Source organism: Periplaneta americana, chromosome 14 (assembly GCF_040183065.1).
Source record: "Periplaneta americana isolate PAMFEO1 chromosome 14, P.americana_PAMFEO1_priV1, whole genome shotgun sequence".
NCBI classification, from domain to species: Eukaryota; Metazoa; Arthropoda; class Insecta; order Blattodea; family Blattidae; genus Periplaneta; species Periplaneta americana.
The window spans coordinates 30,734,103-30,751,925 of NC_091130.1; the positions used below are offsets into that span (position 1 = coordinate 30,734,103).

At 37.6% G+C, this 17,823-nt stretch overlaps 1 protein-coding gene across 8 annotated transcripts in view; it reads left to right on the forward strand.

Annotated features, from left to right (window-relative positions):
* Positions 1-17,823, forward strand: part of Spn (Spinophilin) — a 595,298-nt gene that overhangs the window by 139,711 nt on the left and 437,764 nt on the right. For 7 of the 8 annotated variants that reach the window (XM_069845172.1, XM_069845171.1, XM_069845175.1 and 4 more), the window contains exon 2: positions 3,489-3,528. The exons of the other annotated variant lie outside the window; for it this stretch is intronic. The gene's annotated coding sequence lies outside the window, so the exon portion shown is untranslated. The remainder of the gene's footprint in view (positions 1-3,488; positions 3,529-17,823) is intronic. 8 annotated transcript variants of the gene reach the window in all.

Consider the following 17,823-nt stretch of genomic DNA (forward strand, 5'->3'; position numbering starts at 1 on the left):
TTCAGACACTGGCTTTATCTCCGAGCGATTGAATCAATGACTCAATGTTACTCTTAGTTTGCTTCAAATTTCTAGCCTAATCATATTGAGCTACTGCCCAAAATCACTCTCTGCCAAATGGAAAATCAGTTGTCCGAGTAGTATACCGTATATCATTTAATCCTTCCATAGTTTAACATGCCACGAAGTATAAAGTAGGAAAGTCAGCGAAATAAATGCAAGAGAATCTTATACATCTATGTTCGAAATGTAACGGTTGGGAAGTTACTGATGGGCGAACTTTTAAATGGACAGAGGTATTATAGACCTATTTTTACATTTTAGAATTGTGATAGAATACATTATTCGGTTGAGAAGCTTTTATCATCTAGTCTGCTGTCAAAAAATCTGAAAAACAGTTATATTACCGGTTGTTCTGTATGGTTGTGAAACTTGGACTCTCACTTTGAGAGAGGAACATAGGTTAAAGGTGTTTGAGAATAAGGTGCTTAGGAAAATATTTGGGGCTAAGCGGATGAAGTTACAGGAGAATGGAGAAAGTTACACAACACAGAACTGCACGCATTGCATTCTTCACCTGACATAATTAGGAACATTAAATCCAGACGTTTGAGATGGGCAGGGCATGTAGCACGTATGGGCGAATCCAGAAATGCATATACAGTGTTAGTTGGGAGACCGAAGGGAAAAAGACCTTTGGGGATGCCGAGACGTAGATGGGAGGATAATATTAAAATGGATTTGAGGGAGGTGGGATATGATGATGGAGACTGGATTAATCTTGCACAGGATAGGGACCGATGGTGGGCTTATGTGAGGGCGGCAGTGAACCTTCGGGTTCCTTGAAAGCCATTTGTAAGTAAGTATAGAATACATTATTGAAAATGCTGCCAAATACGAACTGAGTAAGAAAATAAAATAATTACGCAAGACAAATTTCTATTGCTCTTATGGATGCCATGAATTGTAAATCCATATCAGGTTCTCTTTCCGACCTCAATGAAACACTTGGTAGCTTGCAGTTTCAGATAACATCCGGTAAACACGGGAAAACGCACAGTTAACTGGAACCTACTAATTCCACAATTTGGGACATCTGGCAGACATCTACGGCTGACGACTAGGATCCAGAATACAAAGCAAGACAAATTTCTATTGCTCTTATGGATGCCATGAATTGTAAATCCATATCAGGTTCTCTTTCCGACCTCAATGAAACACTTGGTAGCTTGCAGTTTCAGATAACATCCGGTAAACACGGGAAAACGCACAGTTAACTGGAACCTACTAATTCCACAATTTGGGACATCTGGCAGACATCTACGGCTGACGACTAGGATCCAGAATACAAAGCAAAGGTTAAATTAAAAATAAGATACAGTATGATTTGCGGAGAGAATACAGAACAAAGATAAATTTAAAAATAAAGTACAATTTGATTTTGGAGAAACATCTGAATGAAAGTACAATGAAGAGTAATGAAATGAGGTAAAAAAAATATATTACATAGTTTTATACAAGTGATTGTGTAAAATGGATAATGAATCTCTCAATACCATTAGACAAATTTTGTTAATATCCTCATTAGAAAATTTAAGAGAAAGGAGAATGGTTTTGGTTAACTTAAATGAAGTTCCCAAGGCGTCAAAAAGAAGTCCTTTCACTTCCCATGTATTAATATTCATTTTGTGTCTCTCACTGAAGTGAGGAATACATGGATTGTAAATAGACTTCTTTTCATCGTTAATGTTATTAGCTTGTTGATCATCATCCTCAAAACGGACAGTGGGGTCAAGAATGGGGCTTCTTTGATTCCGGCAATCGATGGCTACAATGTCTGCTCTTCTGTTTGACCGATTCTCAGCCAAGCAGTGCACTTCATCGTAAACTTCCCACTTTGCCTTCCGAAGAGTGGTTGCGATGGAGCTTCTCACTTTATGGTGGCGATTGTTCCTCAGTAGTTCCCCTTTAGAGCAATAACCCAAAACATGTCCAAGGGTTTCTACTTCGCTGCATCCTGGATGACGACAACTTTGATCTTGGAAGGAACGACCTGGCACAGATCGTACTGCTGCGATGTTTGTGGACATCTTTATGGCATTGGTCCACTCTGAAGATGATATCCCTCTTCCATTACTAATCCAAGAGTTGTTTTTCGGATCTTCATTGTAAGTCACCACTCCTTTACCTTTTGTGGAAGACGACACCAATTATTAAACGACCTCCGCCGTAACTCAGATCTTAAACTTCAGCCTGTCATCGAATGTGGTTCTGCGTTGTTGGGAATGTTTAATTGTGAAAGAGCTTCTTGTTTTTCAGTTTCAAGATTCCTTCAGAAATGGAGATGTTCGTCATTTGCTTCATTAACAATGTATAACTTTTTATTTGAAGTCTTGTAATACAAAATTTAATTTACATTGACTTTCTAATTATAAGAGTATTTTGAGTTTTTTTAGTTACTTTTCAATTTCTTTTATACTAATCATTGACATTAAACTACTTTTTTAACAATGTGTAACTTTTGATTTCAAGTCTTGTAATACATAACTTAATTCGCATTGAAGATTTTTTTTTCCAAATCATGCCTTATCCAACTATGTTGTTTCCAAAACTTGCCTTCTTCAATTTTAACATTTAAATAAAAACCTTACTGAAGAAAGTAGGTTAATGAGCTTCTATTCCTGACCTATATACTATGAAGTATTTATTTTAAAGAGTGAAAAAATTATTATTTTAACATAACAAATGGAAAAAAGTTTTTCTTGATTTGTGAAAAAGCATAAAAGTGGTTAAGGCACATTTTGGAACTGTAGGACTCAATAATATACTTATTTTAACTCTTCTTTAGTGAATAGGTACAAGACCTGTGTGATCGTCTTGAAGTTGATTCAGAATTAATCAAGAGCGATGATCGTCGTAGCTGGCGATCTGCCCCATCGTCCATCATTGTAAATAAGGAGACTCGTTAATTGCAATTGATAGCAATCATGAGGACGTTCATTCTGCTATGAGCTCCGCATACCAAAACCGAAGCTTTAGTTCACTTTAGAGACGAACCAAGTTTCTTGGTCTAATCCATTACTTTTGTTACGGATTTGGAAAGTTTTAAAAGTCATAGAAGACAAAAAAACAAAAAGAGTTCAAAATCGTATTAAAAACTTCTATAGGGAAGAAAACACTGGGAAGACCTAGCTTTGGTTTTTCTTTCCTTTTGTGCAGAAGAGGGGCCGTAAGACTAGTACTACAGTCACTCCTATTCTGGTGGAACATATGTATCTTCTGTTGCCCACACCGGAGATCGAATGACGGATCTCTTGCATGACATACGCTAACCACAGAGCCGTATATCGGTATAAATAAATAAATTAATTAATGAATAAGTAAATGAATAAATGAATGAATGAATAAATAAATAAATGATATTGAAGGCTTCTCCCATATCAAATCTGGTTTACTTGGCACTCATATTTATTTCTTTTGCTTTCCAGTTACTAGACGAACACATGGCGAAACTCCACTACAGTGATGGTAAGTCCTTTTGACAAAACTTCCCATTTCCTTCTCTTTAAATTCTCTTTCAGAGAGTAAATTTCTTCTTAACATTGTATTGGTCAAGACGAATAACCAAGAGAGCCAGAATAAGTAACAATTAATCCAAATGGTAGACATCCCTTTCCCTGCCGATCTAGTGATGAAGTTGTGTAGCCCCTTAAAACGTTGGGCGTTTCTACATCTATAACAGGAGTAAAAAAATCCCATCATGATGTTATAAACATTTTCAGATTTTGACCGAAATTCAGTAGATGTCTTTTTCACTACTATTCAACTTTCCAATTTAACAGCTCTTGGCACTCAAATTTCAAGAAAATGTAGTTCCAAATAATTCTTGGTAGCATGCAAAATTCATACAAAGTATATTATTATGTCTCGTGACCAGAACATAGTACGAAATGAAAATATAAAAATTGGAAATTTATTCTTTGAAAAGGCGGAAAAATTCAAGTACCTTGGAGCAACAGTAGCAAATATAAATTACATTCGATAGGAAATTAAACGCAAAATTAATATGGGAAATGTCTGTTATTATTCGGTTGAGAAGCTTTTATCATCCAATCTGCCCTCGAAAAATCTGAAAGTTACAATTTGTAAAACAGTTATATTACCGGTTGTTCTGTATGGTTGTGAAACTTGGACCCTCACTTTGAGAGAGAAACAGAGTTTAAGAATTATACAAATCTGGCTTTCAGGTAGTAGCTCCCTGTAAAGCAGGTTTGAATAATTTCAAGGAAAAATTGTTCCGGGGCCGGGTATCGATTCTTGAAATTTGTGACGGTGTCGTGTATAGTTCCTGGGGTAGCTCAGTCGGTAGAGCGTTCGCGCGCTAAGCGAAGGGTCCCGGGATCGATACCCGACCCCGGAACAATTTTTCCTTGAAAATTATTCAGAGTTTAAGAATGTTCTAGAATAAGATGCTTAGGAAAATATTTGGGGTTGAGAGAGATGAAGTTACAGGAGATTGGAGAAAGTTACACAACGCAGAACTGCACGCATTGTATTCTTCATCTGACATAATTAGGAACATTAAATCCAGACGTTTGAGATGAGCAGGGTGTTTTGCATGTATGGGTGAATCCAGAAATGCATATAGTGTTAGTCGGAAGACCTGAGGGGAAAAGATCTTTGGGGAGGCCAAGGCGTAAATGGGAGGATAATATTAGAATAGATTTGAGAGATGTGGAATATGATGGTAGGGAAGGGATTCATCTAGCTTAGAATAGGGACCGATGGCGAGCTTATGTGAGGGCGGCAATGAACCTCCGGGTTCCTTAAAAGCCATTTGTAAGTAAGTATGCAAAAGTCATAGCTGCTCACATTGTTGGTTCAGTAACATTTTTACACGATATATATTGTTGAACTTAATTATCTGTTTTATTTTGTCAAGGATGTCTAGTAAATGGTAGGTATATATTTTTTAATTTTTCAAAAGTCATAAATATCCCCGAAATACAGATAAAATTATAAAAAAATATCCCTTTTCCCCTCTCATTTAAAATCTATAGCTGAATTTCCCCAAAAAGGGAAATTTCCTTCGACTTACTATCACTGCTCCAATGACATAGGGTGAAAGCGATGCTAAATGTCCTCCTTCGTATATCATGACAGCGTATTATATTAACGTGGACAAACCTGATACGCCAGACGGGACTCGAATCTATAACCGTGACTTCTATGCAGTGTTAAATCTGCGCGTATGAACTGATGCGTACACTTAAGCGCCACGTAAATAGTAACTAAATAATTAATCCGACGTGCTGTTGAAAAAGTGTGACTGAGAAAGCAGAGTCCCGCACAAAACGTGCATGTTTGTTCATTCTGTGATTCTACTAAGGCTAAGGCTGAGGTTAAGGTGAAGGAAGGCTCGGTGAGGTAATGACAATGACCCAGTGTCACGGAACTTAACAGTATGCCTAAGTAACATTTAAATTTTTCAGAAAGAGGAAGTGACCACGTCTTATACTGTTGTTGTTATTATTATTATTATTATTATTATTATTATTATTATTATTATTATTATTAGTCGAAGCAAGTAAGGAGATAGATTTGGAAGTAAATCCCGAAAAGACGAAGTATATCAGTATGTCTCGTGATGAAATAGAAATACAAAAATTGGAAATTTATCCTTTCAAGAGGTGGAAAAATTTAAATCCCCCTTTTTTTTTTTACCTTGGGGATTTAGTGAAGTGAATTTTTAATGACAGGCAGAGTAACTATCTCATGCCCCCATGTTTTAGATTGCTACCAGTGCACTTCATTAGAACCAGGTACCCAGCTTCGAAGCCGTTAGCCCTGTGAGCTTACAATATATTTATGTTCCCCTATTATCATAATTCAGGGTTGGTATCTAAGAAATTAGCAAGTTCTTTGTGATAGTAGAAGAGAAAGAGTGGGGGAAGGGAAGTGGTCCGTGGCCCATTTCTTTTAGGGCTCATCCCGACATTTGTCTTATTGCTCAAGGGAAACCACGGAAAAACCTAGAGCAGGATGAGATGTCGTGCTGACGACAAGCCAATTGGCTATAGTGTGGTTGGAATATGTTCGGGTGGGAGGTTTTGATTTAATCATTATTCAATATACACATACATTAAAGGTCCATAGAAAGTGTTAACAATTAGAACAATGCATCTATGCTGCCAATAACGTGTTGACCCTGAAACAGAGAAATAACATTATTAGTGCATTAATAGCCTTGTCTGTGTGTAGAGTCAAGTGGTTATTTAGTGTTCAAGTTGGTATTCGTCTTGTACGTTGTCGTTCCAAGCTAGAGGGTGGAGTACGCTCTTAGGTCTTTTATGTTTGTCTAATGCAGGGTTGTAATTTCCTAGTGAAGAAATTAGTGGGTTTGTGCTGCTGTACGACTTAGTGTACGTGCAGAAGGCTTGATTTGAAATAAATTCTTGAATTGTCGGAATTTCTAGTTCTTCATGAATCAATCTAACAGGAGTTACTCTAGGAAGTCCTGTGATGAATCTTAAAATTTTGTTTTGGAAAACTTGTAATTTTTTTGAAGCAACAGTGACACTCGAGAGGAAATTAAACGCAGAATAAATATGGGAAATGCCTGCTATTATTCGATTGAGAAGTTTTTGTCATTTAGTGTGCTTTCAAAAAATCTGAAAGTTAAAATTTATAAAACATTTATATTACCGGTTGATCTATATAGTTGTGAAACTTGGACTGTCACTTTGAGAGAGGAACAGAGGTTAAGGGTATTCGAGAATCAGGTGCTTAGGAAAATATTTGGCAAGACATGTAGCACGTATGGGTGAATCCAGAAATGTGTATAGAGTGTTAGTTGGGAGACCTGAGAGGAAAAAGACCTTTGGGGAAGTCGAGTCGTAGATGGAAGATACCGGTAATATTAAAAGGACTTTAGAGAGGTGGGATATGATGGTATTTATTGTATTTATTGACATTCTTACATTGCTTCACAACTAAAATATGGAAGAAGTAAAAAAAAAACAAACAAAAAAAAACTTAATACTACTATAAAGTCTTAATTTATAGTCACAGTTTAGTTGAAATATATGCAGAAGAGGTTTACAATATAGTATAGGCCTGAAGCGTTCACTGTCATGAATTCACCTTATGTTTTAAGTTTCATTTTTTATAATCATAGGGGGGAGGCTATTAAAAATGTTTACTGCCATATAACGCACTCCTTTTTGATAGCACGATAGATTTGCCGATGGAGTATGAAAGTCATTTTTGACGCGTATTGTGCTATGAACTGTTTTCACGATTACATACGAGGAAGATTATTAGTGAAAAAATATACTGACAAGCCATGGGCATTAATTGTAGTTTTTATTTTATTTTATTTTATTTTTTTTTGAAATAATCCTACACGATTGCCTAGATTTGGCACCTACTATTATTCTAATTACTTTTTTTTTGTAGTAGGAATATACTGTTAGTGTCTGTGGAATTTCCATAGAATATTATTCCAAAACTCATTACCGAGTGCAAGTAGAGACTGGATTAATCTTGCTTAGGATAGGAACCAATTGTGGGCTTATGTGAGAGCGGCAATGAACCTCGGGTTCTCTAAAAGCCATTTGTAAGTATGTCACCACTACCATGACCACCGCTACCACCATAAGTATGCATATTACACCTCTATCATCATCACAACTGCAGCCGCAACTTGTCTGTTGACCCGTTAACTGGCTTCCTTCCGCAGCAGATCCTGCTTCATTCACGTGGCCATTATGTGTGTCAGATTGTCGCATGCATGAACCGGTCGCTCGCAATGTTTTTACTCGCATGTCTGTAAATGCAGTATTTGGTTGGTATTGTTTTTGTATATTTTGTGTTCGTCTGCGATCGTGCTTCACGGCTATGAATGAAGTTGCGTGCAAGCAGTACCTACTGACACAAAGAAGGAGAAATCGTGAGTTCTGTGTCAGTTATATAACAATTGCCAGAACAGAGGCTTCTAATGACATTGTTTTTTTTTTCTGAATTATTGACAGTCTTACTTTTTCTACTTTTCCTTCTTGAGTACGCTTCACAAATATGCGGAATGTGTTACTTTTTTTGTCTTGAATGAGATTTATTTCTTTATGAGTATGCGTATCTAACATAACCTTGGGAAAGGACTTGTGCAAAATTTTTCTCCTACTTTCATATTGCTATAATGTGTGCCATCTATTCTTTCGGCGTCTCGCATTTCTTATTCAGTTGTATGTGTAATAAAATGTCGGACGTCGCATACATCCATTCATTGTACTTCTTTTCATTTCTAGTTATTGTCTGTGTGCATTACATTGCAAAAATTTTCACACGCTTACCTATTCACTAATGAAGTGTAAGGCCGGGTGCACACACAATCAGACGCGACGCCACGCGGCGCGACTCTACGTTTTGCTTTACAACGCCTCACGACAATACCAAATGAGCTTAAGATACAGGAATTTACGTTTGAGAGGGCCAAGTCTTTTAAATATTTGGGATCAGTAATAACAGAAAACAATACCATGGATAGTGAAATAGGAACTAGATTAATAGCAGCCAATAAGAGCTATTTTGGATTAGCAAATATATTAAAAGCAAAGAATGTTCCTTGTACGATAAAAACTAAAATTTATAAAACAATGATAAGACAGGTGTTGATTTATGGAGCGGAGACTTGGACCCTGACAAAAAGAGAGGAAAATTCTCTGGGAACTTTCGAAAGAAAGATCTTAAGAAGAATATATGGAGCGATTAATGAGGGAGGAATATGGAGAAGAAGGTTTAACCGGGAATTATATCAGTTACCGGTATATGAAGAACCGGATATAGTGGCGATTATAAAAGCAGAAAGGATAAGACGGCTTGGTCATCTCATGAGAATGAGCGAGGACGAAATAGCCAAAAAGCTGCTTTTTAATGAAACTGGAGGGATAAGCAAAAAGGGAAGACCTAAGCTCAGATGGTTTGATGGCGTGACAGATGACTTGGTGGCATTGGGAGTGAGAAATTGGAGGAGGAAGGCACAGGAAAGACAAACATGGAAAAGAATTGTTGAGGACGCCAAGGCCCATGTGTGGCTGTAGTGCGGAGATGATGATGATGATGATGATGATGATGATGATGATGATGATGATGATGATGATGATGACGCCTCACGACAGCTTAACACGGTCTGCTCGCGATAACTAATTTGCTGGCTGTTTGGGTTTGGAAAACTGGCCTAGGCTAGAAAATGGCGTCAATGGAGGACTGACTATATGAGAAATTCTATTGTATTTGGTTATTATTTCCTAAGAACGCCTACGCCTAAAAATCTATACGATTGAAAGAGTCTTAAAATTAAATACTATAGGTATCCTACAAGCAAAACTCAGCTCAGACTCCTCGCGCCGCGCATGCTATACCCCTCTTCTCTTACCCCCCTGCAGTAGGCGGGTTCTTTAATAAGCGGCTATTGGTATACCTATAACGGCTACGGTTGCGGACATGTGCATTCAAAGAGCAGTCAACATCGTCTCTTTCTAAGTCACAATCGGTATCTATCTTCACTGGAACTGTCTTCATATTTAAATTTTAAATTTTTAAATTAAATTAAATTAATATTTAATATAAAACGCTATGGGTGCTATGCATAGACATTTCGCTAGCCCGCGCTACGAGCGTGCTAAACTAGCCCCGGCTATCGTGTGATTACTTGTACAGGATTCATATCATACCATATCGCTAACACTGGTTTATGAATACAAAAAACGTTAGTTCGCTGATCATCAACCGGAAGCCCGCGCTAAGAATGTCTATGAATATGCCCCTTAGTGAATCCCTGACTCTATAGCAATAACACGTTCAGTTCAGCTCAAGAAGATAATACGTGCGCATGCGCATAGTGTCAGTGGTGTGATTGGTGACGGGGAGCATGCTGGGAAAGGGAGCATACGTGATCTGCGCGAGACAGTCACGCCCGCTGGTTTCTGCGCACTGAGTTTTGTTTGTTGGATGCCTATAGTTACTAATGTAGTGCACAAACGTTATTTTGTATGTTCATGACTAATTCACGACTCACAATAAAGAAAAATAATATATTACATATATTATATACTATATACTATATATCCTATACTATAATATATTATATGCTGCAGGAACTCAACATGCAACCATTAGAAGAAAAAATTACAGAATACAGAAATAGATAGCTTGAACACATTTATCGTATGGAAGCTGGCCGGACACCCCAACCAAATGCTAAAAATACCACCCTTAAGGACGACGGCGACCTGGACGTCCACAGAAACGTCTATTGGATCCTGTATAGCTGGAAGCGAAACAGGCAAACAGTGGCCTAATTTCGTGCCTGGAATATGATGATGATGATTATATATTAAATCAATAATGAGGGATTGTACAGAGCAGAGATGTAGGACTACTACAAATTATTATTATTATTAATTTTCACGTTGTGCTTTCATCTCATTTGCAATTTCTCACATACTTTATTTTTAGAAACCATGTTATTGTCGTGATATTGTTTCAAAGATTGTATAGAACGTATCTTTCCAGTACTAAAACAGCTATTTTATCCGCATCGATCTCCATTATGAATAATGTGCACTACACAACAATATAGTATATATAGATAGTGAAAGCGTGCAATCATAGCCACTACTAACGCATGCGCAATACACTGCAGCTATCAGTCTCCTCGCGACTAACTTTAAGCAGCCATTCGATGTTGTCTCTCCGTGTCTCCCCGTGTCTGCTCGCGACCGTCGCGCCGCGTCTGATTCTGTGTGCATCACATAAGAAATCAATGGGAGACAAGTACCATCAGACAAAATGTCGTGTCGTGTCGCGTCTTGTGTGCACTTGGCCTAAGTATCCAATAAATTTTCATCCAAACACTACCAATCTTATCACCGCAAAATCGTCTTTCTAAATGATTGAATGAATGACGTAGATGTCTAACATAGAAAAACGAGAGAATTTGAGAAAAATCCCCAACTATGACCTTGCCCGCCATAATTCTGTAGTGCTCGGGAAAAGTGACACAAGTCAAAAATGTTAATTTTACAAAAGAAGGAAAAAAACTGTCTTCACTCTGGTTTATGTCGATTTGATTTTCTTCTGTATGAATTATTATAATGGGAGAAATACTTATGTCTCTTTTCCCAAGTGAGCAGATGTTCCGTAAGTTGTCAATAAATTAATAAAAATGTTTCTGGAAACTGAAATATGCCACTTTTCCCAAGCACTGCAGAATTGTCCCTATGTATGTTTCACCCAGACCAGGCCGGGACTCGAACATGGACCACTTGGTGGTTAGTGCACGCAGGGAATTGAATGGAATCGAATTTACGTGTATACGTTAATGGGCATTATGGCCCAGTACTGCGACCTGTTATGATCTATTGCGCTAACCCTCAAGCTATGCGCATTCCCAAATCCACACTGGCTGTCTGCACTAAGGTTCTCTGCGTACCCAGGTTTCGAGTAGGCAACGTCCCTAGGCCAGCCCCCTACTTGCGTCGACAGGCGGAATGCTATGAAATGATGACGAAATGGAAGAACCCCGGGAAGAACCTTAGATCATATGAGGGGCTCACAACAAGAGTGACCAAGTCCACCAGTGATCAGTTTGTGGATTAATATAATTTCGGATGAAGAAAAATTAGATTTATTCATTGCCATAACTCATTTGTTACTCCACAGAGGACAGCATTTCCTATGGAAGGTGAAGGTTGCTAAGCGTGAGCCAGAACTTTAAAAGACTCAATATCTCAGAACTATTCCAGATGAACTTGGTCCACTCTGGTTGTGAACCCCTCATATATGCAACAGATAGATCATCGCTATGTTAAAATCTTTTGCACTCTGAAGAGAACAACCGCCTGGATCAACGAACACGAGATGTCAGTAGAGTCGCTAATGCAGTTCAAATGGGAATTATGACGTGATGTAACAACTAGATAGCAGCGTAGTAAACGCGACAAAAGTTGTTAACTTCAAAACCTATAAGGCCGATTCGAATCCCGGTCGGGGCAAGTTACCTGGTTGAGGTTTTTTCCGGGGTTTTCCCTCAACCCAATGCGAGCAAATGCTGAGTAACTTTCGGTGCTGGACCCCGGATTCGTTTCACCGAAATTATCACCTTCATATCATTCAGACGCTAAATAAAACCTAGATGTTGATACAGCGTCGTAAAATAACCCAATAAAATAAATATAAGGCCGACCTATCTTTCTATATATGATCTAGGGAAGAACAAACCCCAACTGTGACCTTGTCCGCCACAATGTCATTATGGAAAATCCCAGGTCCCAGATCTGACCGGGTATCGAACTCAGGCCGCCTGCGTGACAGGCTGGAGGTCTGACCACTCAGCACCGCAGGGATGCTGTTATATTACATACAGTAGCTGTGCTCAGTGTTTATGCAGTCTCCCGCTCCCCAATTTGTGTTAACCGTTGTATATACAGATTTTTCAGTGTACAATGTGTCAGTTTAACGATTTAAACAAACAGTAAATGTAACACTGATAGCGTAGTCACGAGCCCAGACTGGTAATGTTGTAGGCCAAAAACATTTAACATTCAAATCTGAATACATAGACATAGACATCATGTCTAAATATTGAAGTATGAGATGGAATCGCAATAAATGAAATTGGAATAATGGACTTTATGACTGTAAACTTATTTGTTTACTTCCAGTATCTCTTAAATTCCTGCAGTTAACGAGAACTGGTGTCAGACAGTAAATCTCGCGTACGACGGAATGAGCAGTGAGCACACAGACTCGTAAGGTATTGGCAATACTTCGCTTGAATGTGTAGTTTCTGGAAGTTCCAAAGTTCTCTTGGTTGAACAACAGCTGGGGCACAAAGGTTTGGTATTAGTGTATACAAGACAAACTTCTCTCTCGGGAGACTGGAGAGAAGATGATGTAAAGCACTCATTTCTCAGTGTCTCCCTATTGCTGACTTCGTTCAATATTGAGAAAGTTTCTCTGAGTTAAAACTTAAGAAACCTTGTGTGAAAATTGTACGAATCAAAATGTAGAGAAAATTCAAAATAAATTATCTCTGAATATTTTAAACTAAGCGTAACTTGTGATTAACAATAATAAAATGATTAAGAAAATGTACTTACGCGTTCCCTTTGATTTTTGACGAAAATAAATCCCATGGCGGTTTTTGGGGCTCATTTAACCATTATTAGTTTTACAGACGTTAGCTAACAGTGCAGTTTAGGCCATTAAATAACCAGCTAGCCAGTTCAATCTGTAGTAACGCACTGTACGCATTTGATATTTAAAGTAGACTCCGTACATAAAAATGTTAATTAGCGCAACAGGTGCTTTATATTACAGCAATTCGTGGTGCGCGGGTCAAAGGGGATATCACTATAAGTGAATTTTAGGGAAATCGAGAAATAAAGTTTAGACTTCAATGCAAGAACTCCAGTAGATTCATTATGCACAGATGTGATCGATATTAATCGGGAAGATCAATTTCCAATGACACATCAGAATTGGAAGTTGCTAGGTAGACGCTTGAGTTTATTTTAGAGTTTTGGGCTGAATTGCTGAAATAACAACAGTCAGCTGTCTTTTTATATATCTGTGCATCTTAACTTTCTTTAGGTTAAGAATTAAAATGGATTGTGAAAAACTCATGTTCCCATTTCTTTATGACAAAAGCCACAAATACTATTGCAATACCGTATTTATTCGCGTATTGGACGCCCCCGCATAATGGACGCACCCCGATTTTTCGCGTTAAAATTAAAAAAAAAATCCCCGCGTAATAGACGCATCTCATTTTAAACAAAGGTCGTTTTAATAATATCGAAAGTCGTAAGATTGGATGCACCTGACGGTCATATTATTGCCTAAAGAGATACAATATGACATCCCTCTAAACACTGTAATAGTATTGATAATAACCAGGGAAAGGATTTATATGTAAATACATATTTACTTATAAAGCTAATATAATTTATATTTTGCATTATCTTTATGTTTCACAATGTGTAGGGTTGAAAAATCCTACTTTTATTTTCCATATTTTTCCATATTTTAGAGTTTAGTACATATTTTCGTTAATTTCCATATATTTTCCATATTTCATATAAAACAGTCCATATTATATTAGGTTTAACAATAAAACAAAACAAAATTCCATTAACTTTTAAAAATACATTTCAACAATAGAGATTTAAACACATGTTCAGTAATCCCTTTAACATCAGAGTTATTTGAAAATTAGCAGTCCTATCAACAATGGGAAAGTAAGTTACAAAACTGTATTAATTTAATTTAAAATTTTTAACAGACTTCAGTTGTGCAGCTCAACAGTTAAATGCCAGTCAGAGTACACATAGGTTCAGTTTTGTAAATCATACTATAAAGACGGTAAATATGCCAAAAGTACGTCATTCAGTCAATTTAAAATCAAAACTAACAAGTTACATTTCAGAATTTAAAGAAGATGGTTTATCAACTGACAATAAAATATTATTTTGTAATTTGTGTCAGTGTGCAGTATCATCTACACAAAAGTTCCTGGTGCAACAACACATTACAACTAGTAAACATCAGGCCAACAAACAACTAAATTCCAAGCAGAGACAATTGTTTTTAACACAACCAACAACATCGAATGTAAGATCTGAGTTTAACATCGACCTGTGCCGTTCTCTCATCTCTGCTGATATTCCTCTCTACAAACTAAAGAATAAGGTCTTCAGGGAATTCCTTGAAAAATATACTCAACATACAATCCCGGATGAGTCAACACTTAGGAAGACGTATGCTCCATCCATCTACGATGAGACAATACAGAAGATAAGAGATGAAATTAAAGATAGTTCAATTTGGGTTTCCATTGATGAGACTCCCGACAAAGAAGGTAGACTTGTTGGTAATGTAGTTATCGGTTTGTTAAGTGAACAATATTCTGAACGAATTCTTTTACATTGTGATGTTCTAGAAAAGTGCAATAACAAAACTATAGTTAAACTGTTCAACGAAGCTATGGGTATCCTGTGGCCAAAGGGTATTATGTACGATAATGTGTTATTCTTTATTAGCGATGCTGCCCCTTATATGGTCAAAGCTGGACAAGCATTATCTGTTGTATATCCTAAATTGACTCATTTTACTTGTGTGGCGCATGCATTTCATCGTGTGGCAGAAGTGGTCAGAGACAATTTCCCTAAAGTAGATTTGTTGATTTCATCAGTGAAAAAAGTATTTCTCAAAGCTCCCAGTAGAGTTAACGTGTTGAAAGAAATGTACCCTGAAATTCCATTGCCACCAAAGCCAATTTTAACTAGATGGGGTACATGGCTAGAAGCAGTTGAATATTATGCCGAACATATAGACTCTATTAACAATGTTCTCCTTGCATTGGACTCTGAAGATGCAGTCTCAATTGATACTGCGAAAACAGTTACCTGTGACATAAGTGTGAAGAATGACTTAGCTCACATTCAGCATACATTTTCATGCATCATAAAAACGCTCAAAAGTCTCCAAAATAGGCACCTTTCACTATCTGAAAGTTTTGAAATTATAAATAGTACTGTGGAACAACTGAATCGTGGTAGAGGTAAAGTTGCAGATGCAGTAAGAGCTAAGGTGGACACTGTACTTTCAAAAAACCCTGGATATGAAGAACTACAAAAGGTTGTTGCTGTGATGAGTGGTGAATCAACAGTGAAGATTAACTTGGACTTATCCCCAGCAGACATTGTGAAATTGAATTATGTACCAGTTACTTCTTGTGACGTCGAACGCTCTTTTAGTCAGTATAAATCTATCCTCAGAGACAATAGAAGAAGATTCACTTTTCAGCACTTGAAAGAAATGTTTGTAACCTATTGTTATGGTAACAGACAATAAAAATTGTGTTTTGTTGAAACTACATTGGAAGATAAGGTACGTCCATTATATTTTTTGTTTAGTTTGATTAAAATGTACCAATATTTAACGTACATAGTCATTTTTTTATAATTTTAAGTCCATATTTAATTCCATATTTTGGTAAAAATCCATATTTAATTCCATATTTTGGTAAAAATAACTACATATATATTTACATATTTCATATATTTTTAGTCCATATAAATCCGTTCCCTTAAGGTAGCCTCTGGCATACTTAACTCATTTTGCACAAAAGTTTGACTTATCCCCTTTTATCCGCGCATCCACCAATTACATTTTTATTTATTTGATGTGTTTATTAGTTAATTTATTTACTTTATTTTAATCTTTTAATTTAATTTAATTTAATTTATTTAGTTATTTATTTTAGTGTATTTATTTGTTTATTTTATATTTATTTGTTTGTTTATTCGTTTATTAAGTAAATTTTATTTATATCAATTTGCTAGGCATAGCAATTCTGTGGCTCCAAGACAAACTGTGATGTTATTTCTTGCAGTTTTTCAGCAGCGAGCATTTAAAGCAGAGGTCGTCAGCACAGAGCACGCTGGGGCTAGCTTCTCTTACCCATGGTGCACTGCGTAACTGCTAGCGGGTATGCTCTCTATGAGCGTATTCCGAATCTCACCGGTGAGCAATCCGATGGCATCACGGAGTTCCGAATTCCACCGATGACGTCATTGATGCTCCACCGGTGTCGCACCGGTGCCATCAACTTGCTGAGGTGGTGGCAGTCTCCATCAGCCGCCATCAGTGAATCTGATTGGTTCTTGTATAGGGCGGGAATTAGCAGACGAATGACATCGTGCACTGTTGTGTCATGGCGGTGTGTTCTGCTTTAGTTCTGCTGTATTGTTTGTAATGAGCACAACGTAAAAACAATATGTTAATGGCTTATGAGCGAACATGTCAACGGACCAGTTATTACTACCGGTTCAAGAAATAAATTGTTTATGCTATCTTTTCTTTGAACGAGATGGGAGTACGAAAATTTCGCAAAATTTTGCTAGCGTAGCACAGACAACAACTTGTACAGTCGCCATGACAGTCATCGATCCTTCCAGCATTTTTGTTCCTTATTTCGCTGCAACGTGACGTCACTGATGCCACCGGACCGGTGAGATTCGGAATACGCTGTATCTCTCCCTGCTGCACGACGGTGCACACCGTACCCGTTACACGTTTCAGCGAGTGCTGACGACCACTAATTTAAAGTTTGAACTGCTGTTTACAATCATAATAAACAGTTTCAGAACAATGGTTTAGAGAGAAAAATAATAGATATGCATGTAATCTTTTGCCACAATCGTGATATCAGTGGGATGCACATTTGTCGCAAAATCCCATTTTCGCCAAAAATTGACACGTCACCTTTTGCCCTAGAATTAAGAATTAACCAATAACACGATAACAAAATAGTTTTCTTTCTTCTCCGGAGGAAGGCCCGCAGGCAAGCACCGCGGTCTTAGGCTAATTGTTCAACCTCCTTGTGTTGGAATGATTGTTGAAGTTCACTTAGGAGAGTCGCTCTTCAAGCGCATGATTCACTGCATGGTGTCATCGTATCGATTTAGTCACAGCATCCATTTCTGACTGGAGACCGTTTCTCTGCCTGCCTGTGATGATGTTCTGCAGTCTCATTAGATCGATGGCATCTGTTCGAAATTATTCATATGCCTGAATCTGCTGCATCCTCAACCAGAAGGCCATGCCGCCGTCGATTCCACGACTCACCAAGGCGCCAGCTATCCAAGAGAGCTACACTCCCCTGATCACTCACAGTCCACTTATTGAAGTCCCTGCGGCTTCTCTGAATATGTGTAGCTCCCGCAGACAGATGCCACCTGGAATTACGTCCAGCACGTT